We start from the raw sequence: 26,040 nt of genomic DNA on the forward strand, positions 1-26,040 counted from the left end.
TTTTCGTTCTCCTCTTCCCCCTCTGCCCCACCTCACCTCCCACCTCCCTGTACACACACTATCAAAGCTATATATGGTCTTTTTATAATATCGCCAATATTAACAAATTTGCTATTTATATTTTGTTTTAACATGTCTACTTTTCATATTTCTATCTTCTCTCTTGCTATATGTCTAATAGATAACTTATTTAGGCTAGTCAAACGTTAAGAAAAGTCACAAATACCATCAATAAAAATTTATGCACTATCCACAAGAGTGGGTGCCTTATTAGGCTGAGTGAAATATCTGCACTGTCTGACAAATAAATACTGATTATGAATAAAGAATAATCAGCTGATTTCCTTCCATTGCTATAAACACTTGAACAATTATAAACATTTACCCACTTCTATTGAATCCATATTTGTCACTGTTCCATCTGCGAATTACAAATCTCATATAAGTTGCTTATAGGGAAAACTTTTCCTAGTTCAACTAATATTACTATACAGCCACTTACTAATTAAGCTAGTATTTTGATTTTTTAATATAGTAGACTCTTTTTAGCTTTGTTAGCATAATCCAGCATATGTGAGTCTAATTAAATCTGCTAAACTGATGGTATTGAGTTTCTGCCCAAAGATAAATTTGCAGCTAAGGTCAAACAAAAAGAGTATGAAACCACTTATGCAGTTAACTGTAAAGGTTTTAAAAGATCTACTTGAAAATATCTATTTTAGCCTTCTTGAATTCATTATTCTGCATATTGACCTTTAAAATACTCAATCATTAATATCTATACAATTATAAAAATGTGCAGAGTATAATAGATACTTAATAAATGTTTCTAGTGGATACTTAAAATAGTGATGATTTTGGTCAACAAAAGTATAGGGAGTTTTCTATAGAATCTCATAGCTCAGATGATCAAGAATGACTGGAAAACCAAAAGTCTTTCCTCAGTAGTAGAAAAGCACATAGTTCTCTGACCTTATTTCATACAACATTTCTTTGCATAAAATTCCCTGAACATGTCAAGTTTGTTAGTGCCTCAGCCATTTTTCTTTTTTTTTCTACTCAGCGTAGGATACTTCCCTCCAAATACTAACATACCATAACGTACTGGCTGTCTAGTCCTTTCTCTTTCTCATAATTTTGGTTTATGCTCCAATATCTCATCTTCAAAAAGGCCAACACATCTAAGCCCCCAAATCCACCCTGTGCCCTTGCTGACAGGTATTCTTTATCTTACTCAACAGTGTAATTTTGTTTTTAGGTATACATGTGTCATGGTGGTTTGCTGCACCTGTCAACCTGTCATCTAGGTTTTAAGCCCCACATGCATTAGGTATTTGTCCTAATGCTCTCCCTCCCCTTTCCCTTCACCCCCCAACAGGCCCCGGTGTGTGATGTTCCCCTCTCTGTGTCCATGTGTTCTCACTGTTCAACTCCCACTTATGTGTTCTCACTGTTCAACTCCCACTTATGTGGTGTTTGGTTTTCTGTTCCTGTGTTAGTTTGCTGAGGATGATGTTTCTCACATTTTTTTTCATGATTTTTAATTGTCTTCTTGCATTCCCCACCTGAACATGATAAAACATAAGAGATAAATAACTCAATTATACATACTAGTTGGCCACTGAGTACTTGGAAGGTCTTCAGCCAGAGGTCTGATGATTCAGGGTCCTACAGAATCTGCACGTCTAGGCAGCAGACCCGAGGATCTGCACATTTAACCACCTCCCAAGGTGATTTTTCAGACAGAAGTAGTAGAATGCTTATTCTTTACAGCATTGGTTCTAAAATTGTGATTCCCAACACCAGCAGCAAGAACATCATCAGATAATTTTTTTATACTGTAAATTATCTTACCTAAACCTAAATTTATTGAATGAATCACAAACACTGCAGGTGGGGCCCAGCATTCTGTGATAAAACAAGGTCTTCCATAAGATGCTAAAGCCTGAGAACCACTGGCTGTTCTTTGAATGAAGACAGTTGTGCTAACTAGCTACAAGTGATAGTAAAATTTGGTGACATTTTTTCTACTAGGTTAAACAATAAAACCTGAATAAATTAGTGATCATAACCTATTAAAATATGCCAGTTGAGAACGATAGAAAAGTTAAACTGGATTTCATGGAGAGCTTATAAAAACAACCACAATATTGTAAAATTATACCTCAACCAGTGCTAAAAATTAATACTGCCCTTTCAAATATATAAATCATGACTTCTTTCTTAAAACTTCTATTCTTTTTAAAAAGGAATGTGCTTACAGTATGAGGGAGTATATAGTCAGAATTGTATAAAATACATGGAAATAATTTTTTTATTAAGAGTCTTGGTTTCCAGCATGGACAAATGAGCTATATATTTTTATTATTAGGGTTTTTTTTGACTCCTTAGTTCTTTTTTATCAATATATTTATGATATTGATAAAAATATTGAAGATATTAATGAGCATGGCTTATGGGTTTTTTGTTTGTTTTCCATTTGCCTTATAGTCATAGTCTACTTTGGCATGTTGTAGTGCCATTTCACTATCTGGGAGACAGCTATAATTCGTCTTTGTAAATGAAAGCAAATGGCAAGAGTATTGTAGAAAGCTTCAGCTCAATACTTTACTACCAAGCTGAGAGGGTTCCTAAGGATAGTGCAGCACAGGCTCCAGAAGCCTAACTGACTCAGTTTTGTTCTGTAATAATAATTACAGTCTTTCTTAATTGAAGCCTGTGAACTCTGCCAGGGAGTTTTTAACTCCCTTTTTCCTTTACAGATTTAATAACGGGTCAAACTCTTTAAAAATAAAAACTTATTCCTCCTATATATTGCTACCTTCCCTGAGAAAATCTTCTGGAATCCTGTGAATTATTTCTTGATTGCTATTCAGACAAGGAGAGTCTACCTGATAGGATATGTAAGAAATATAATACAAAATTTCAATTATCAAAATTTCTGTTAATCTTCCCTGAAAATATATACTCAATAGTCTTTATCACTTTGAAAGAAAGAATGAAATATTTTCTTAAGAAAAACTCATTGCTTTAATTGGTCAGATAGAATTTGTCTTTATAATAAATGGAAGCATATTTCTCTGGTAGCCAGAACAATTTTACTGGTTAACTGAAAGTCATTGTTTCACTTGAGGCGTTGCCAACTTAAATGTCTTAAATATTTTGCTCAATTACCTAGAGTGAGGAAAAGCACATTCAACATTTGCAAATAATCACTTATGGTGTGCTTTTATTTTAAAGTTTCTCAGGTTCTTTTAATTAAGTGGAAACTTGTGATAGACATGGAGGAAATATTTTAATAAAAATGTAGGAATGCTTCATCTACATTCTACAGGACATATTTTATAATAAAAATTTACACATCATGTCTCATTAATTTTAATTCAAATACTGTTTAGACATACGTATGTTTAAAATACAATTAGCTTACAAATTAGTCTTAGTATGCTCTCAAAATCTTAGTTTCTGCTCTCAAAGACATTTACTTTAATTGACTATTATTTGGGATACTCAAATTTTAATCATTAATATGTTTAAGAGCTTTGTCCTCATAAATGAGAGATCTATAGATTTAAGTTTAAAAATTACTTTTGAGGGCTTCTAACAATATGAAAAACTAAACTGATATACACACACATACACATTTATATCTGTATCTATATAGCTCACTACAATTAACAAATAATAACAAAAGTATAGAATTAAGTACAAATTGATATAGGGGAAGTCCATGGCTTATCTAAGCTCAGACATATGTCCTTACTGCTGGGACGAGTGTTCTGCACGCTGTTAGAGAAGATACAGCTTTGGTCTGTGGATGAAATGAAACTTGGAATTTTCTACTCTGCATAAAGCTCAAAACAAAAATCAATGTTTGGAAATCTCTAGAAGAAAAAAATACCACTTTAGGAGATTTGAAATCCCATACCTGGACCACTTTGGGCTATGGGGTGTGAACTATAAATATCTGAAAGTGGGAAAACACAAAACCAAGAAACAAACATAACAATTTAAGCAGTTTTGGCCGGGCGTGGTAGCTCATGGCTGTAATCCCAGCACTTTCGGAGGCCAAGGCAGGCGGATCACGAGGTCAGGAGTTCGAGACCAGCCTGACCAACATGGTGAAACCCTGTCTCTACTAAAAATACAAAAGTTAGCTGGGTGTGGTGGTGTGCACCTGTAATCCCAGCTATTCAGGAGGCTAAGGCAGGTGAATCGCTTGAACCCGGGAGGTAGAGGTTGCAGTGAGCCGAGATTGTGCCACTGCACTCCAGTCTGGGCGACAGAGTGAGATACCATCTCAAAAAAAAAAAAAAAAAAAAAAAGTTTAATAGATACCCATTAGCCCCCCAAAGAAGTAAGGTCTTTGCATCAAGACCGCCTTTTGTAACCAAGGCACCTGTAACTCCTACAGACAAACGAATCCCCACTGAAGACAATATTGCACACATCTGCACCCCCATGTTTATTGCAATATTGTTCACAATAGCCAAGAAATGGAATCAACCTAGGTGTCCAAAAACAGATGAATGAAGAAAATGTGACATATATATATATATATATATATATATATAGACAATATATAATACTCTTCAGGGATTTAAAAAAATGAAATCCCATCATTCACAGCAGCAAGGATGAAACTGGATGACATTATGCTAAGCAAAATATGCCAAGAACAGATCATTAAACCCTGTATTCCTCACTCACATTTGGAAGCTAAAAAGAGTTGATTTCATAGAAGTAAAAAAGTAGAACAGAGGATACTAGAGGCTGGGAAGCACAGGGGGAAGAGGAACTAGGAAGAGATTTGTTAAAGGATACAATATTGCAGCTTAGTAAGAAGAATAAGTTTTAGTATTTTTTAGCACTATAGGATTTATATAGTTAAAAATAAGCTTCCAAGAGCTAGAAAGAAGACATTGAATGTTTCCAACACAAAGAAATAATATTTAAGATGATGAATATACTAATTACACGGTTCTCTATACATTACATTTATTGCAACATCACTATGCACCCCATAAATATGTACAATTATATGCCAATTTAATTATTTTTTAAAATTTAAAATATTTTAAAATTGTATTTGAATTTCTAGCTAATGACTAAGATTATATAAATTAATATTTTTAAAATTATAGTGATGTGATTATGTAAAATTCTATAATCTTTATGAATTAAAACAAATGAGAGTGTAGACCGTTTTCTGCATGCACAATCAGAATAGATAATTAAAAACAATATATGTATATGAGTAGTAACCATACAAATACTTAATTTAAAAAATATCCTGTTGACATGAACAATGAAAATATAAGGTCCTTGGAGTAAACGTAAAAGATTGATAAGTATGTTGTGAAAAAATTCTAAAACTTTGTTGAAAGGATTTTTGTTTTTGATATATGATATTTTTACTAACACAAACATATCACAGGCCCATTACAAGAGATTAATGATTCAGAAGTCTATATACCAAAATGGTGGTTCCCCATTATCTGCCACATCCAAATTTCTTAACTGTGTATATTTTCCCTAATAAGGACTACATGAATAAAATATGTAAGTTTTAAGCTACTATATAAATATCAATTCATAAGTAAATAAAGTAAATCAATAAAAATACCCCCCATGATTGCCCAACAAGAAAAGGTAGTCAATATCCTGAATTTTTAAAAATCACTAAAAGATAATAAGCAACCAAAAAATTATTTAACGTGCAATGTACCATATTCATAGATGGGGAAAAAGAGCTATATTTCATATACTTGTGTACATATAAATATGTGTTTACATATATAATGTATGTGTTTCTAATTAAAATTCTGATAGCATTTTATAACTTGGCAAGAGATAATCAGACAATACAAATGGAAATATCAGTAAAAAAGCTAATAGATTTATAAAGAAGATAATACTTATACAGCAGAAAAGAGAAATATTTACCATGGAAATTTATAAGATATTAAAGTTTATAGTTATAGAAACTGAGAGACTACGTGTTGGTACAGGAAGACCACACAAACATAATAACAAATGCTGAAAGAAATATAATTTTTCAAAACCTAGTACATAACAGCAGTGGGGAAAATATTGACCGTTTGATTTTTTTCCTTTCTTTAATCTTAGTCATTTTTCCCCAAATACAAATGTAAAGGATTACAGTTACATAATTCATATAGAATTCAAAATAGAAAACATAGTACACAAAAATTTCTTGAAATTCTAAGTGAAAAATCAAATATTCAATATTTTAAAAGTAAAATGCAGAATAAAACATAAATAAGTACAAGTTGCTTAAATAAGACACAGAAAACACAAACCATAAAAGATGTGTGGATAAATTTAAAAATTTACAAGTAACTGATATTGATAAATGTATAATTCGATAAATAGACTGATAAACTCCATATATACATTTACTATAATTGAAAAAACCCCACAAGACATTCAAGATATTAGTCGGGAGATGATATTTGTAAATCACATTTCTGACAGAGAAATAGTTTTCAATTCTCAATACTATTAAAAACACTCTTGCAAATTTAAAAAGTAAAATGAGAAAAAAATGGGCAAATGATATAACCAGGCAATTTAAAGATAGAGTAATCTGAAAGACAAATATATTTTAAAATGTTCAGCCTCCTTTGCAATCAGCATAATGTAGGTTAGGTAGTAAGTCAGCTAGTAAACTAACAAGCTCTAATGTCTTATAATAGCAAATTTCTATCCAAATCCAAGAAAAAGGGTATAATGTGCTCTGTGGGCATAGCAAAAAAATTAGTAACAATGGGAATGATCATCAATGAAAGTGTTGATGAATAACTTGTTATATTTTAAGGCAGTGGAAAGTATACAGCAGCTAAAATAAAAGACATAGTCTTATGTTATCACAATAGTGACTGGAAAAAAAACTACAAAAGATTCAAAAGTTGTTTTATATGATATAATTTATTTTAAGAAATGCAAAACATATATGCATTTAAATTTGTATATGTGACAGTGTGTCAGTTCCAATCTTAAGCCAAAAGAGATGTTGTGTATTTGCTGTCTCTTTTTGGAACTTTTGACACTGATCAAAATAAGCATATATTTGTTAGCCCATATTTCTGAGCCCGAGAGTGAGATATTTGGAGTATGTAAAATTTTAATCTAGCCAATTCTGCAGCCAATACACAAGTCCAAATGCCATAAAGGAATCTTGATTAAGTTTTGTCACTGAGCTGGGCACAGTGGTGTGTGCCTGTAGTCCCAGCTACTTGGAAGGCTGAGATGGGAGAATCTCTTGAACCCAGGAGTTTGAGGCTGCAGTGAGCTGTGATCCTGTCATTGGGCTCAGCCTGGATGACAGAGCAAAACCCTGTCTAACGACAGAAATTAAAATATGTCTAATATAGAAACTGGTACATAGGAGAAAGTTGTTTATAACATAACCTTGAATGTGTAGTGCTGGCTTTAGGGAAGGGCGTTGAACAGTGAGCCAACTGTAATATAATACAGGAATCAGGGTGACCCAGGTTATGTAGTGGCAAAATAATTGACAAGTCCATGAGCTGTGATAACCTAAAGTAAAAAAAAAAAAAAAAAAAAAGTAGTTCATGATCTTGTGGAGTTGTGTGAACAACTTTTGAGATAGAATGTACAGAATGTTGAAATAGTGAACTATCTGCTCATGGACCACATGAATTTATATGCAGAAAGAAAATTTATAAAAGAATATACAAAAAACCTTTAAAAGTAATAAGAATTTATCAAGTAAACAGATTACACAAGGTAAAAACACAATATTAAGCTGCATATCTGTACAGCAGCAACAAACATAATAAAGGTGAAAATTTAAAATGTCTCCATGTACAATAACATCAAACACATTGTCAAAGAACAAAATTTCTACAAATTGAGTTTCAAAGATATAATTGGTTCTTATTAGCAATTCATGAACCAGGCAGCATTTAATCTACAAAACAGATAGTAACTTAGCTGGATGTGGCAGAACAATTTGGCTTTTATAAGACAGCTTTAGTAGAACGAGGAAATAACATAGTGCAAAAAGCAGACTAATTTTCATCGGATGATTTTTCTCATATGAGTTTAAGCAAAGAAGCCTCCGCATTATGCTGGCTCAAGTTAACTGGTCCCCTTTTGATTGGTTGCTGTGAATTGCCTGTTTTTTGGAAAACTGGCCTGTTTTGGGATCTGGCTATCATTTCTTTCCTGACTTCTGGCCGAGTTAGATCTTACAAGTAAATAACTTAGGTTTTGGTTTGGTGATGTGGAATTTGTCACAAGTGAATCCATATGGGGCCTGTTATTTCTTAAACAACGTAGAAAAAAATTTTAAAAGATCTACACTGAAAATAAATTATTAATGAGAAAAATTAAAGGAGACATAAATATTTTGTAGGATACTATATCAAGCATCCCCAAAATTGATATATAGATTTAGCACAATTCCAGTAAGAATTCCAGTCAGTTTTGGGGAATTTTGTGGGTTGTAGAAGAGGGCATGTTAAGTTCTAAAATCTGTATTGAACTACAAAGACCAATAATGGCCCTTTGTAAAAATGCAAGTAGAAATAAATACTAAAAGATTGAACTTTTTACATGCATAAATAAATATCAGTAATGCATTTTGAGTTTTTAAATATGTGTATACTTTACATGAATAACAGCAATAATATTCAAGGCACAAAAGGAAACAGGAAATTTAAATAGTGTTAAATCTCTTTTAAAAACTGAATCCATTATTAAAACCTTCTCACAAAACTCCAGTCTGAAATCATTTTGAAGGTGAATTCTTCCAAACATATAAGGAAGAAATATTACCAGTCTTACATAAAATCCTCCAGAGAATAGAGAAAGAGGGAATATCATATTCTTGATAATAACCACAAGGACTTTACAAGATGACAGAAAACTTTGTGAATACAGGTGCAAAAATCTTAAAAATAGCATAGGAAATCAAACCAGAGAAATATCAAAAATATATTACATCATGACTAAGTGATGTTTATTCCAGAAATGCAAGGATGATAAACCAATCAATAAAATTAAACATATTAACTTAAAAAAGGAGGGAAACTATGATCATTCTGATAGACGAAAAGGCATTAAACTTAAATGTGCAATCATCATTTTTTTAAAACCTATTTGTGTATTAGGAACAAAAGAGAACTTCCTCGATATGATAAACAGCATCTACCAAAAATCTATACAAATACTTAATGGCAAATTACTGAAAATTCTGCCTGTAAGTTGGAGAATAACAATGCCTTCTTTCAACACTTCTACTTAATATACTGAAGATCTAGAATAATGCATTAAAACATGAAAAATAACTAGTATCGTAGTACAAAAGGGAGACTACCATTATTTGCTGATAAAATTTTTATATACAAATAATAAATGGTAAATAAATGTGAATGAATGAAACTGAATTGTGGTTCATACATACTACACATTTAATACTATTCAGTAACAAAAAGAAACAAATTATTGACATTCAACAAGTACTTGGATGAATCTCTAGGGAATTGTGCCGAGTGGGGAAAAAAAGCCAATCTCAAAAGACTACACACCATAATATCTCTTAATATAACATTTTGAAAAGACAAAATTTTAGAAGATATAAGTTGTTGCCCGGGATTAAGACTAGAGGAAGGTGGTATTCAAGCAAATGGATGTGGTCATAAAAGGGCAACACGAGGGATCCTTGTGGTGAAAGAACTGTTAGTATCTTGACTGTAGTATGGGACATATGAATATACATGTGTGATAAAATTGTAGAGAACTGAATATGCACCCACACAAACTGTCATACACACACACACACACACACACACACACACACACACGACTTCTTATACAATTGACAAATTCTGAGTAAGATATGTGGATTGTATAATGCCAACATCACAGTGGCAATATTCTGCTACGGTTTTACAGTGTTACCATTGGGGGGAACTGGGTAAAGTACCACTGACTCTTTTTGTATTATTTCTTTTCTTTTCTTTCTTTTTCTTTTAAAATCAGCAGAAATTTATCTCCCATAGTTTCAGAGGCTGGAAGTCTGAGATCAGGGTGACAGCATGGTCGGGTTCTGGTGAGGGCCTCTTCTGGATTGCAGACTGCTAACTTCTCTTTGTATCCTTATGTGCTGGAAAGAGAGCAAGCTAGCACTCTGGCTGCTGCTTATAAAGGCACTAATCTCATTCTTAAGGGCTCCGTCCTCATGACCTAATTACCTCTCAAAGGCCCATTATCAAATAGGGGATTTGATTTCAACATGAATTCATGAATTTTCGGAGGACACAAGCATTATTCAATTCATGTAAACTTTATGAATATAGATAATAGAAAAATGTAAGAAAATAATTAGAAAGTGATGAGTTTTAAGTATTTATTACCTTTTGTTTTCAATATATTTGACTAGAAGTTTATATAATTCACTTTTTAATGAAGGCTGGGTTTAACAATTGGCTCACAAAATTCCTGTAAGTGTAGCAATCAGCTCTGGCAAACTGGAATGAGCTCCAGCACACAACTGGTTTTAAGACTTGGTATAACATGCTAGACCACAGTTTGGAAGGTTGTATGAAAGAAGGCCGGTAGGAGCAGAGACCATAGGAAAAGAAATTGGTGAGGGCTCTCCCAGAAGTTAGATTCAAGTGATACCCATCTGAATATCCGGCTTCCAATGCTAACAGCACTGCATGTTTCTCTGGTCTGTAAGGAGTTGCATAGCTCTGAATTACTACATTATGCCATTCTCCAGTTGCTTCGGTTCTGTAAGTGTTGTCATAGCCAGATTTTAAGTTAATTGAGTAAAGCCATTTCTTTCATCTTTAGCATTCTTCCTCATTACTGATGCAGTTCTAGGACCGCAATAAGTAATATACTAGTAATATTGGTCTAATAATAGTGAGTTGTGCAATGTTTTCTTTAGAGCACTTCCATTCACATTCTCACAACAGTTCTTAACATGAGCACAATGCCCTACAAAATCTGATCCAGCCCCCTTCTCCAGCCTGGACCCACTCTCTAACATGCAGCTTCATGGAGCCTCCTCTTTCTGCCTGGATGCCTCCAATTGCCCCCTACCCCCATCAATCTTGACCATACACAACACATTGTTCCCCCCCTCTTGTTTATTGTATCATAACAATAATTATGTTTCCTCCACCAGACTGTGGACTCATCTAACCAGGAATTATATGTGATTACTCTTGGTGTCCTCAGCGTAATGGCTAGAAAATATTACTCATAAATACTTACGTTTTTAATGGAAGAATGAATTTGGTTGGCAATACGGCAGAGTGACCAAGAGAGCACTGGGGCCAAACTTTGCAAGTTGGAGTGGACTTTGTGCCCTCTGGCTGTCTGCATGGACACATTGTCTTATGTATGTTCTGAGTTTCCACATCTGTAAATATGAGGAAAGCCTTAACCTCATAGAGTTTTATGAAGATAAAGTAAGATAATACAAATGAAGCACCTAGACCCATGCCTTGCATATGGAAGGTACTAGAAAGATGCTATTGCTTAAATATGATTTTATCAAGACTACATGTATCAGTGGTAAGCAAAGAACTAGAAATCAAGTTCCTGACTCTTAGTAGATAGATGTTTACCCCACTCCCCCACAGAGTCCCTTCGAGATGATACAAGGCAGGTCCTTGCCACAGTGTCCCACTGGCCATAGAAACACCTTTTGTCCTGTCCACCAGTGAGCGTGCAATCTGTTCCCACTGCTGTCTCACTCCCACCCCAGCCAGACTCCGACTTTCAGACCTCATCAGGACAGTGTCAGGCATTGCTTCCAGGCTCCCAAACTCCAGGTGTACATAGTCAAGAATTTTCTCCCCACACTCTGCACCAGTCCCTGCAGGCTGAGTCCTTGTTTCTGCAGCTCAGCAAGCATTCAGTAATGCATACAACGCTGGTGTCCAACCTCGATCTTCCCAAGTGCTTGTCTTGGAGACCCCCAACTTGGATTATAGGGTATAGAGGAAGATGAAGCATTATGGCATTCTCTATTACTTATAAAATACTTCTGACAAATACTCTTCTAATAAATCCTAGCTCTATCTGATGGAAGCTGTTAGGTACATCCGCTGGATCAATCAATTTGTCACCTTTTCCACAGCCATCATCCTGGCTTTTGTTCTATCACCTCATGTTGAACAGCAGCAGCCACTGGGTTGCTTTCCTTTTCTCCCAGATATTAGGTTCTTATTGTTACTGGAACACATTATCACTAACTTGTTGGCTTAAAACAACACAAATGTATTATTTTATGGTTCTGAAGATCACAAGTCCAAATGGGTCTTATGGGGGTAAAATCTGGGTGTCATCAGGGCTGCATTTCTTCAGGAGACTCTAAGGAAGAATCCCTTTTCTTGCCTTTCCCAGCTTGTACAGGCTGTCCACATGGTTCCTGGTCCCCTTCCATCTTCAAAGGCAACAATGGCCAAGAGAGTCTTTTATATATCACAGCATTCTGGCCCTGATGCTCCTGCTTCCCTTCCTCTACACTTAGGGACCCTGGGATCACACTGGGCTCACTTTGATAATCTAGGATTATCTCCCTATTTTATTTATTTATTTTATTTCAATAGGTTTTTCAGGAACAGGTGGTGTTTGGTTACGTGAATAAGTTATTTAGTGGTGATTTCTGAGATTTTGGTGCACTCATCACCCAAGCAATGCACACTGCACCCAATGTGTAGTATTTTAACCCTTGCCCCCCCTCATACCTTTTCCTCCCAGTCCCCAAAGTCCACCATATCATTCTTATGCCTTTGCGTTCCACTTATGAATGAGAACATACAATGTTTGGTTTTCATTCCTGGCTTACTTCATTAGAATAATCATTTTCAATTCCATCCAGGTTGCTGCAAATGCCATTATTTAATTACTTTTTATGGCCAAGTAGTATTCCATGGGGTGTGTGTGTGTATCACATGTTCTTTATGCACTTGTTGGTTGATGGGCATTTGGGCTGGTGCCTTTTTTTCTGAATGTGCTGATATAAACATGAGTGTACAAGTATCTTTTTCATATAATGACTTCTTTTCCTCTGGGTAGATAGCCAGAAGTGGGATTGCTGGATCAAAGGGAAGATCTACTATTAGTTCTTTAAGGAATCTCCACACTGTTTTCAGTAGTTGTTGTACTAGTTTACATTCCCACCAAAAGTGTAAAAGTATTCCCTTTTCACCACATCCGTGCCAGCATCTATTATTTTTGGATTTTTTGATTATGGCCATTCTTGCAGGAGTAAGGTGGTATTGTATTGTGGTTTTGATTTGCATTTCCCTGATCATTAGTGATGTCCAGCATTTTTGCATATATTTGTTGGCCACTTGTATATCTTCTTTCAAGAATTGTCTATTCATGTCCTTAGCCCATTTTTTGATGGGATTGTTTGTTTTTTTCTTGCTGATTTGTTTGAGTTCCTTGTAGATTTTGGATATTAGTCGTTTGTCAGATATAAAGATTGTGAAGATTTTCTCCCACTCTGTGGGATGTCTGTTTACTCTGCTGATTATTTCTTTTGCTGTGTAGAAGCTTTTTAGTTTAATTAAGTCCTATCTATTTATCTTTCTTTTTGTTGCATTTATTTTTGAGTTCTTGGTCATGAAGTCTTTTCCTAAGCCAATGAATGTCTAGAATGCTTCCCAATGTTATCTTCTAGAATTTTTATGGCTTTAGGACTTAGATTTGAGTCTTTGATCCATGTTGAGTTGATTTTTGTATAAAGTGAGAGATGAAGATCCAGTTTCATTCTTCTGCATGTGGCTTGCCAATTATCCCAGCACTATCTGGTGAATAGTGTGTCCTTTCCCCACTTTATGTTTTGATTTTTGTTTGAAATCAGGTAATATGATGCCTCCAGATTTTTTTTTTTTTTTTTTTGCTTAGTCTTGCTTTAGCTATGCAGGCAGTTCTTCGGTCCCATATCAATTTTAGGATTGTCTTTTTCTGGTTCTGTGAAGAATGATGGTAGTATTTTGATGGGAATTGCATTAAATTTGTAGATTGCTTTTGGTAGTATGGACATTTTCACAATATTGAGCCTACCCATCTATGAGCATGGTATGTGTTTCCATGTGTTCGTTGTCTATGATTTCTTTCAGCAGCATTTCATAGTCTTTCTGTATTACTTCTTAGGGCTGTATATAAATTTACAATTATCTCTGTAAAAATTTAATTTAAAGTGATATGAATAATTATAAATTTAGAATGCTCTACAAATTAAGAGTTGAAAATTAATTTCTTTGTATTGTGGAAATATTATAATCTGGGAATGTGTACATACTCTGATTTGGCTATCTTATTTTAAGACTCACACAGATTACTGACATCACATTATTCTACCAGCTTTTTTGTTCAATAATTAACATTCCATTTTTTACCTCTTTGATATTCATAGTCTATTGAATTATTTTAACCATTGCATAGTGCATGGTCTAACTCCCTAATAATAATACATAGGTCCTAATTTTAATTTCTGTTTTTCAAATACTCTAAACTCTCCTAGCAATGCATTCTCCCCATTTAACTTATACTAAGTTTATATTAAATGGTCCATAATTCTTGCCAATTTCAAAAGGTTCTTTATCCATTGTACTCTTATCATGTCTTGAATTAAGGAAGCTAAGTGACATTTCTGGAACTGCTCACAGACTGGATAAAAATCATTCAGGTCTCTGGTTCCATTATGAAATCATGATTATTAAAACTACTGGACATGAAAATGAATTCAGCAAATCCACTCAATTTCTCTAATCAACTTCGTCTTTTCTTTTTACTCCAAAAATATGTCAAACCCTCTCTTCGCTAGATTCACTAACCTTGAACTTACCACATACTTTCTATTAATTGACCTGACTTCCTTGGTAACACAAAAGATATTGGACAGGAACAATCTCACCTTTATAAAACACCTACAAACTGAACTACGCTTAGGATTCTACTGTCTTTCTACCCATCTGATACAGTTGGGAGAGTCATCTCCTCCTATCAAAGGCAAATCTGCACACCTAAGCTTTCCTTTTTTTACTTGATCACTCAATACTACTAGTATTCCTTCTATGCTTCTTCCCAAAGTGTCTTAGTCCTTTCTATCTTCTCTAACTCCTCTACTAGTGCTTAATATGTTGGTATTCTTTGGGGCTTGATCCTATATGATTTTCTTTTCAATCCATATTCTTTGCTATAATGTTCTCCATTACCAACTCTATGTCAAAGACTTCCAAAACTATATCTGTAACCAAGCCTCAAAAATTGTCTATGTGGAAATCTCTTGAAATTAAAACTCAGTATGTGTGAAACTGACGTCCACATTCCTACTCTATTGATTCCAGTCTTAGCAAATAGCACACCAACCACTTAGTTGTTCAAAAAAGTCCTCCATACACAAACATAGCTAGATCCAATTAAATCATTCTCTCTGATGTGCAGTAGTCCTCCCTCGCCCACAGGTTCACTTCTCGTGGTTTTAGTTACCCATAGTCAAACTCAGTCCAAAAATAGATGAGTATAATATGAGATATTTTGAGCGAGAAAGTGACCATATTTACATAACTTTCATTACAGTTTATTATTATAATTTTTTCATTTCATTGTTACTATTAATCTCTTACCACACCCACTTTATATATAAAACTTTATCATAGATATGTATATAGGAAAGGAACATATATAGGGTCCAGTATTATCTACGGTTTCAGGCATCCACTGGGGGTCTTGAAACATATCCCTCACAGATAAGGTGCGATTACTGACTTTAATCACTACTAATGTAGTGAGTCCTGTTAATTATATGAAAAATATGGAAAATGTAATTTCTTACCTTCTCCAATGCTACTAACCTCTTCTAAGCTACTGTCATGTCTTACCTGGGCAATTCAAAAGGCTCCAACTAATTTCTGTAATGTCACTGTTCTTTGCTCATATTACTTCCCATTCTTCCAGCTTCTCATTTCCCATTGATTGGCAAAAGTGATCTTTTAATAATATATCAAATATTGTCTCCTTTAAAGTTTTCTTTCCTAGACTAAAATTAAGATACCTGATCATGATCTATATAGAAACCTACATGATCTAATTAAGAAATGAGAGAGATCACTTATCTTTTGTTTCTTCTTAATCTCATTCATGTAAACTCAGGCACATTGGCTTTATTTTTATACAAGAATATACCAGAACATTCCTTAAAACCTATATATTTGATATTCTCAATTCCTGGAAAATCCTTCTGATTTCTTAACATGTCAATATCTTAGAATTTTAATTAGAAATTATTACCTATTCAAAAACACTTTCTCTGATTTTACCACAAAAAAATGCCCTCAGGCCATGCTACTACTCTTGATTCCATTATATATTTTTTTATTTATAGAAGTTAGAATGGATTGTTTTATTTTTAATTGATTACTAACTGTTTTGGTGCTCTAGAATGTGACCTTCATGAATATGGACATCCTGTGTCATATTATCTTTTTCTGTGATTATAGTAAGACCTGGAAAATAAAAGCACTCAATATTTTAAATATATATATATATTTGTCCATAGCATGCTCCCCTCTAGTTTTTGACAATTTCTCATCTCAGATTTAAGTATAGGAATATCTAAAGGCTGTTTTATTATATGACCTCTTGGATCCTTCTAGTCCGCCATTGACATATAATAAATAGTAAAATTTAAAACATGATTCTAAATAAAGCAACTCACTGCTTAAGTATTTCCATTGGCTCCCTGTTGTTGTTAGGATAAAGACCAGACTGTAACCATTGTAACAATATCTAGAATCAGCTGAACTTTTTCTTTCTTTCTTCTGCCTCGTCCTTCAACATTCTTTCCATTATGTTAACTTAAAAAACAGCTAAGATTTTTATTTCTTATTTCAAAGTTTCCTAAATGGATTAACCTTGTAACAAAAAAATTTATTATTTTTTATCATGAGAAAAATGTCAAATTATGAGAGTTATATCATCAAGAAGGTGGAATAGAAGGCTTCAGACTTTACTCCCCTTGACAGAAATTTGAACTAGCAACTATTCAGATTATGGTCCCACCCAGGCAAGGAGATGCTTGCCACAATAATGGGCAGATCATTCAGACAGAACATTAATAAGAAAATATTAGACTTGAAAAATTCTTTAGACCAAATGGACCTAACAGACATATATAAAACAATCCATTGAACCTAATACATATCCTTCTCAAGTGCACTTGGAGCATTCTCCAGGATAGATCCTACATTAGGCCACAAACAAGTCTTAGCAAATTTAAGAAGATTTAAATCACATCAAAGCTATTTTTGTAGCACAGTGGTTTGAAACTGGAAATCAAAAACAAAGAATTTCATAAAATTCACAAATATATAAAAATTAAATAATTTGCTCCTGAGCAACCAATAATTCAGTAAAGAAACTAAAAGGGAAATTTTAAAATATCTTGAGAAAAATGAAAATGCAAACACAAAATGCCAAGCCTTATAAGATGCAACAAAACCATTTTTCAGAGGAAAGTTTATAGCAATAAATGCCTACATCAAAAAAGAAGAAATATGTCAAATAAGATTATACCTTAAAGAACAAAAAAGAACAAACTAAGCCCAAGGTTAGTAGAAGGTAGGCAAAAATAAAGATCAGAGAAGAAGTAAATGAAATAGATACTAGAAAAACAATATGAAAAACTCAAGAAAACTACAAGTTTGTTTTTTGAAAAGATAAAATTGACAAACCTCTAGCAAGGCAAACTAAGAAAAAAGAAGACTCAAAATCAGAAATTAAAGAGGAGGCAACTGATATCACAAAAATGTAAAGGATTATAAGAGATTATCATAAACAATTATGTGCCAATGAATTGAGTAATTGAGAAGAAATAAATTATTAAACACAACCTACCGAGATTGAATTATGAAGAAATACAAAATCTAAACAGAGCATTAATGAGTAGGAGATTGAATCAGTAGTAAGATGTTTTTCAGTCTTCCTCCAAAGAAAAGTTCAAGACCTGATGGCTTAAATGTTGAATTCTACCAAACACTTAGAGAACTGATACAAATCTTTCTCAAACTCTTCTTAAAAAATGAAAGAGGAGAGAATATTTCCAGCCTCTGTTAACAAAGACAGCATTACTCTGATACCAAACACAAATAACGACATTACAAGAAAATTACAGACCAACATCCTTGATGAATATGGATGTAAAAATCCCCAACAAAATTCTAGCAAATAGAATTCAATAGCACATTAAAAGGATTATTGATCATAATCAGGTGGGATTTATCCCTGGGATGCATAGATGGCTCAACATACACAAATCAATAAATGTAATATATCACATTAAGATAATGAAGGACAAAACCCAATAGATTAATAAATGCAGAAATGAATTTGACAAAATTCATCATCCTATCATGATAAAAATTCTCAATACATTAGGCATAGAAGGAATTACTTCAACACAATAAAGACTATATCAGAAAATCCCACAAGTGATAATCATACTCAGTGGTGGATAGTTGAAAGTTTTTCTTCTGATGCCACAAACCATACAAAGATGCCTACTCTAACCACTTCTATTCAATATAATACTGGAAGTTATAGTTGAAGCAATTAAGCAAAGTAAAAAAATAAAAGGCATCCATCCCAGAATGAAAGAAGTGTTTTTCACTGTTTGTTGACAACATAATTTTATATATAGAAACAGTAAAGACATCACCAAAACTGTTAGAACAAATAAACAAATACAATAAAGTTGCAGAATATAAAGTCAAATTGACCTGCAAAAAAACTATAGAATTTCTGTACACTAACCATGAACTATCTGAAAAAGAAATTAAGGTGACAATCTCTTTTACAATAGCTCTCAAAAAAGTAAAATATTTAGAAATACAATTAACCAAGATGCTGAAAGTCCTATACACTGAATGCTATAAACTATTGATGAAAGAAATTGAAAAAGACACAAATAAATAGCTATCTCATGTTCATGGACTGGGAGAATTAAAATTTCCATAATATCCAAAATGATCTACAGATTTAATGCTATCCCTATAAAAATTTCAATGTCACTTTTCAATAGAAATTTCAAAATATCCTAAAATTTGTATAGAACCACAAAAAACTCTGAATAGCGAAAGCAACCATAAACAAAAAACAAAGTTGGCATCATACTACCTGATTTCAAACTACACTACAAAGCTATAGTAAGTAAAACAGCATGATACTGGTTAAAAAACAGACACATTGACTAATGGAACAGAAGAAAGAGCCCAGAAATGATCTCATACATGTATTGTCAATTTATTTTAAACAAAGCTGCCAGGGATACACAATGGGAAAAGTGCAGTCTCCTCAGTAAGTGATGCTGGAAAATATAGATATCTGCATGCAGGAGAGTAAAAATGGACCATTATCTCGTACGCCCTCACACCATATATAAAAAGCAACTCAAAATGGATTAAAGACTTAAAAATAAAACCTGAACCTGTAAAACTACTAGAAAAAAACATCAAGGACAAACTACATGCTAGCCACTGGTCTGGGCAATAAGTTTTTGGATTTTACTGCAAAAGTACAGGCAACAAAAGCAAAAATAAATAGGATTATATCAAATTAAAAAGCTCTGTGCAGCAACAGAAACAATTAATAGACTGAAAAGACAACCCACAGATTAGAAGAAAATACTGCACATCTGATAAAGGACTAATATCCAAATTATATAAGGAACTCAAACAACTCAATAATAAAAAAAATTTAAAAGTTGACAAGGGACCTAAATAGAAATTTCTCAAAAGAAGACATATGAATGGCCAACAGATATATATATATAAAAGTATTTATCAGCTGGGCATGGTTGGTTCACCTCTCTATTCCCAGCACTTTGGGAGGCTGAGGCGTGTGTATTACGAGGTCAGGAGATCAAGACCATTCTGGCCAATATGGTGAAACCCCGTCTCTACTAAAAATATTAAAAATTAGGCCGGACGTGGTGGCTCACACCTGTAATCCTAGCACTTTGGGAGGCTGAGGCAGGCGGATCACAAGGTCAGGAGATCAAGACCATCCTGGCTAACATGGTGAAACCCTGTCTCTACTAAAAATACAAAAAAATTAGCCAAGAGTGGTGGTGGGGGCCTGTAGTCCCAGCTATTTGGGAGGCCGAGGCAGGAGAATGGCGAGAACTGGGGAAGCGGAACTTGCAGTGAGCTGAGATTGCGCCACTGCACTCCAGCCTGGGCAACAGAACGAGACTCAGTCTCAAAAATAATAATAATAATAAAATAAAAAAAAAAATAAATAAATAAATAAAAATACAAAAATTAGCCCGGCATGGTGGTGCATGCCTGTTGTCCCAACTACTTCTTGGGAAGCTGAGTCAGGAGAATCACTTGAACCCTGGAGGTAAAGGTTGTAGTGCATGGAGATTGCACCACTGCACTCCAGCCTGGCGACAGAGCAAGACTCCGTTTCAGAAAAAAAAAAGAAGTATTTATCATCACTGACCTGGGAAATGCAAATGTAAAACTACAATGGCATATCACCTCACTCCTATTAGAATGGCTATTATTGAAAAAAAAAAAAGATTCAGTGAGGATATGGAGGAAAGCGAACCCTTGTACACGGTTGATGGCAATGCAAATTAGTACAGCCATTATGGAAAACTGTATGGCAATTTCTCGAAAAATGTAAAAATGTCATTATATGATCTAGCAATCCCACATCTGGTATTTACCCAAAAGCTTTGAAATCAGTTTGTCTAAGAGATATCTGCACTCCCATGTTTATTGCAGCACTAATCAAAATAGCTACAACATGGATGGAATTAGAGAACATTATTCCAAATCAAATAAGGCACAGAAAGACAAAGACTGCATGTTCTCATCTATCTATGGAATCTAAAACAATCATTCTCATAGAAGCAGAGAGCAGAATGGTTATTACTAGAGGCTGGGAGCTGTGGGGAATAGAGGAATCATGGTCAAAGGGTACAAAGTCTCAGACAAGAAGCATGAGGTATTTTTTGAAAAATATCTATTGCATGGAATGGTGAATACAGTTAATAATAAAGTATTGTACATTTCAAAATTGCTGAAAGTACACTGCAGATGTTCTCACCACAACAAAAATGACAAGTATTCAAGGTAATAGATATGTTGATTAGCCTAATTTACTCTGCATTGTGTTAATAGATTATAACATCACTTTGTGCCCCATAAATATATACACTTATAATTTGTCAATTTACAATGAAATAAAATAAATTATAAAAATAAAGTATACATAATAATTAAAAATAAGATGAAAAATAAAAATGGGTGTAGCACTAATAGTATTTTAATGCATTTACTTTTGAAATTGAACATTCTTTTCAAAATGTATTCACTACTTCAAATTGAAAGTTTTAAAATGTGTTAAAATCTCCACAGACAACATTTATTTCACTAGAAACTTTTGGAAATATGGTTGTCCAGCAAATTATCATTTTAGTAATTTTTAACTGAAGAAAAAATTAGAAAGTAAGTTTATCTTCTCTTATTTTGCACATATTTTAATAGATCACAATTCTATAACATGGAATAAATTATTTCTTGATGCAATCAAAATATTTCAATATTTGTTATGCTAAAAGTACTATCTGTTGTCATCTCTGGTTTGATATTATATATTTTAAGGTTTTTGAGCTAATTTAATCCAGCCAATCCCTTAATAGTATAATATATAAAATTTACCATTTAAACATCAGATTCATTTTCTTAAATTTTACCTTGTGAATCAATTAAATAATAGTAATGGTTTCAATGAAGAGATTCCAGGTTTAGTTACAAAACTTTGTATGATATAATTGACATATAGCATATTACTTATTTTTCCCTCTAGGATCTAGATGAGCAAAATAGCAAAATATGTTCCACCTCCTGGGGCCAATATTACAAAGAAAACATTTTAATGAAGTAAAACACATTCCAAGGTGGAATTTTAAAATGTAATATGAGCCTTATTTTCTGGACTTACAATTGATGAAAATGTAGCAGGTATTTTTTTAATTCAAATAGAAAGTAGAAAATTGTTGGAATGCTGTTTGCAAATGAGTCTGATTAGCTGTAGCTACATAAAGGTTTGCTTAAGAGAAAAGATGGAGAGGCAACTTAGCAAGAGTAATAGAGAAGCAAAATCTTAGCAGGGGAATCATCTGTGAGGGAGACACTCCAAAAAAAAAAAAAAAAAAAGAAAAAACTATAGACTTATTGCACTTCAATATAGAAATGAGATACACTCAGGGTCTAAATTATAGAGCTCTCATTTAAAATCGGTCTATATTCTCCCATCCCTTACACATTAAGGTATTTGGAAATGATTTTTTTGTGTGTTGTTGTATTTTGTAATGATAAATTGTTCTTCCTTAGGCAATAGGCAGACTGAATAAAATCTAGGAAATAAAGGACATCATTGCCAGTTGCCCCCTAAATACCCATATATATATCAGAATCTGTAATTGCGAACATAACTTCATGGCTTCACGCATTTTTCCTCTAAAATATTTCTCATTTTTATATAGCAGTATTATATATATTTTCAAACATGTTAGTAATCATAGTATATTATGGTTTTTTAAGTGTTTTCCATGCCCTTAGCTTGATTCTAAGCCAGTTCCATCTATTAATTTATTTAATCTTTATGAAATTGTTAAAGTGGTACCATCATTATCCCCATTTATAAAAGAAGATACTGAGGGTCACATTGCTAGTAAGCCATCGAGCCAAGTCACACCAGATAGCCTATCAGTATATGCAAGGGTACTATTTATAAGCTATTGTGTTGAAGCTTGCTAGGCGTATGACCATTTCACCTCTCAAAGTCCTCATATCATATTCCCATTATGTAGTCTAGAAACACTATCCTAAAACAAGGCAGCTCTAAAAACGCATGATTATAATTTAAGAGAGCTAGCTTATCCTGAAATTCTAAGCCAAATTACTTCAAAGAAATATACCTATGTTTGCTGAATGGGTATTGTTATGGGTACTAAAAGTATTTTTGAAAAATATGATTAAATTTCTCAACCCAATCCTGTCTACTACAGTGATAATTTTGAAAGCTTAGGAAATAGATGTGCGACATAGAGTATGTCACTTGTATTTGCATCTTTGTTATTCAGAATGTCAGTGTTGCTTCATTCTTACCTATTCAAAATTGAATTTTGATATTATTTTCAATGAATTTTAAAATTATATTCTCCACCAAATGAAGTAAAATGGACCCAAAAAGAATTTTAACTACTGTGTCCTTTCAAACTCTTTTGTATTTGCAGTTTCAGAATTCTAATTTCAGTATGAGAAATTGTCTATCACTGCATGGTTCTATTTTGTTATACTATGTTAAATGATCCCAAGTAGCATAACTTGCTTAGTCATGGTCCTTCTGTCAAATAAATAACTGCTGAGAAATGTACAAACTACAAAACTTTCTCATTAAGCAAAGGTGGCAGTTAATTAATGTGATTCCTAGAAAAATTATAATTATTCATTTCATCTAAAAGCCATTCTGCATTGGTATCCACTGCTTTTAAAACTTTAGAATCGGAGAATATTTCTGAAATTAAAGCCGCTTCTAAAAATTGTTATTATGCCAAAAACTGATAGTAAGCAGATTAGGTGCCTAATGCAGATTAGAACTATTATCATTGAGATATATAGCTTCATTTGTAGATATTTCAGTGAAATTCTAAATTAGCCAATTGAGGAGGAGCACTTACTAATATAAAAGAAGTAAATCTAATAGATTTTACTCGACATCTATATTAGGCTTGAAACTCAAACTGAGAGAAAGTCATAATAAACCAGACTAAACTACCCAACATTATTTTTTTCATTCTCTTTCTTTTTTCCTCCCCTCCTCTCCCCTCCTCTGCCCTCCCCTCCCCTTCCCTCCCCTCTCCTGCCCTGCCCTTCTCTCCCCTCCCCTCCCCTCCCCTCCGCTTCCCTTTTCTCCCTTCTCCTCCCCTTCCCTCCTTTCCCCTTCCCTTCCCTTCCCTTCCTGAAACAATGATTAGAAGCTGTCTAGATCTTCTCAAAAACAAAATAAGGGAAACTGAATTCTTGCTTTTCCTATTTATTTCTGTTGGACAACTAAGATACTTTGCTTTTATCTTTAAATACTTGATCAAATGCAGGCCTGGCAGAGCCAAGAAGGCACCAAAATAAAAGTAAAATATTCTGTCCTTAGGAAGCATTTTGGAGGGAAATGTGAGTCAGCCCTATACATTGAGAAACTTTTTTACATGTTGCTCTTTTCATGTCCAAACAGATTCATTACTAATTAAACAGAATCTGCTGCATCTTCTTCCTGTTTGCTAAAAATGCCTACTTCTTTCCTTCTCACATAGAAATCCCATCAGATATTAAGCATTCTTCAGGATTGCATAGTACCTCCCAGTTTTGCCAATTTTTCTTCTCATCTTTAATAATAAAAAGATTTGGGCCAGAAGTTCTATGGCTCATGCCTGTAATCCCCCCAACTTGAGAGATTCAGGAAGAAGGATTGCTTGAGCCCAAGAGTTCAAGACCAGCCTGGGGAACATGGCAATGAGAGGTGAAGCCAGCTGGGCTTCTGGGTAGGGTGGGGACTTGGAGAACTTTTCTGTCTAGCTAAAGGTTTGTAAATGCACCTGTCAGTGGTCTGTGTCTAGCTAAAGGTTTGTAAACACATCAATCAGCACTCTGTAAAAATGCAGCAATCAGTGCTCTGTGTCTAGCTAAAGGTTTGTAAATGCACCAATCAGCACTCTGTGTCTAGCTAAAAGTTTGTAAATGCACCGATCAGCACTTTGTAAAAACAGACCAATTAGCACTCTGTAAAATGGACCAATCAGTGCTCTGTAAAATGGACCAATCACCAGGATGTAGGTGGGGCCAAATAAGGGAATAAAAGCTGGCCACCTGAGCCAGCAGCAGCAAGCTGTTGGGGTTCCCTTCCAGGTGGTGGAAGCTTTCTTCTTTCGCTCTTTGCAATAAATCTTAATGCTGCTCACTCTTTGGGTCCGCACTACCTTTATGAGCTCTAACACCACAAGGGTCTGCAGCTTCATTCCTGAAGTCAGCAAGACCACGAACCCACTGGGAGAAACAAACAACTCCAGACATGCCACCTTTAAGAACTGTAACACTCACTGTGAAGGTCTGCGGCTTCACTCCTGAAGTCAGTGACACCACAAACCCACTGAAAGGAAGAAACTCCAGACACATCTGAATATCTAAAGGAACAAACTCCAGACACACCATCTTTAAGAGCTGTAACACTCACCATGAAGGTCCGCAGCTTCATTCTTGCAGCTTCATTCTTGAAGTCAGCAAGACCAAGAACCCACAGGAAGGAATAAATTCCGGACACAGCAAGACCCCCATTTCCATAAAAAAAATAACTAAATAATTTAGCTGAGCATGGTGGCACGAACCTGTAGTCCCAGCTGCTCAGGAGCCTGAGGTGGGAGCATAGCTTGAACCCAGGAGATCAAGGCTGCAGTGAGACATGTTCATGTCACTGCATTCCAGCCTGGGTAGCAGAGCAAGACTCTGTCTCAAAAAAAAAAAAAAAAAAAGACTTGAAGACATGTTTTATTTCAAGAATTCCATGCCTAACAACTTAATCAAAAACAGTTAAGAAGTTTAAAGTGGGTATGACTTCACATTATAGCTTGCTGTCAACAAAGCTCAGGTGCAAATTTTTCATGGCCATTCTGTGTCTGTTTTTAAGGGAAGCAGAGACTCTGAATCTAAATGTACGCAAATATTATATTTTTTCCTCATTTTTCTTAATTCTATGCAAGTAAATTTATGCCCTTACATGTTTAAGAATAAAACAGGATTCTTTCTCACAGGTGGGGAAAAATTACTACAAATGCACTATTTTAAAAGAGGCTTTGACAACATTTAGAATAATTGTTACAGTGCATTTATTTATTTAAATAGAAAATGTGCTTTGATGGAGCAGGATGAAAATTTATTACTATAATCCCCTACGACT

This window comes from Pongo pygmaeus, chromosome 4 (assembly GCF_028885625.2).
Source record: "Pongo pygmaeus isolate AG05252 chromosome 4, NHGRI_mPonPyg2-v2.0_pri, whole genome shotgun sequence".
In the NCBI taxonomy this organism is placed as follows: Eukaryota; Metazoa; Chordata; class Mammalia; order Primates; family Hominidae; genus Pongo; species Pongo pygmaeus.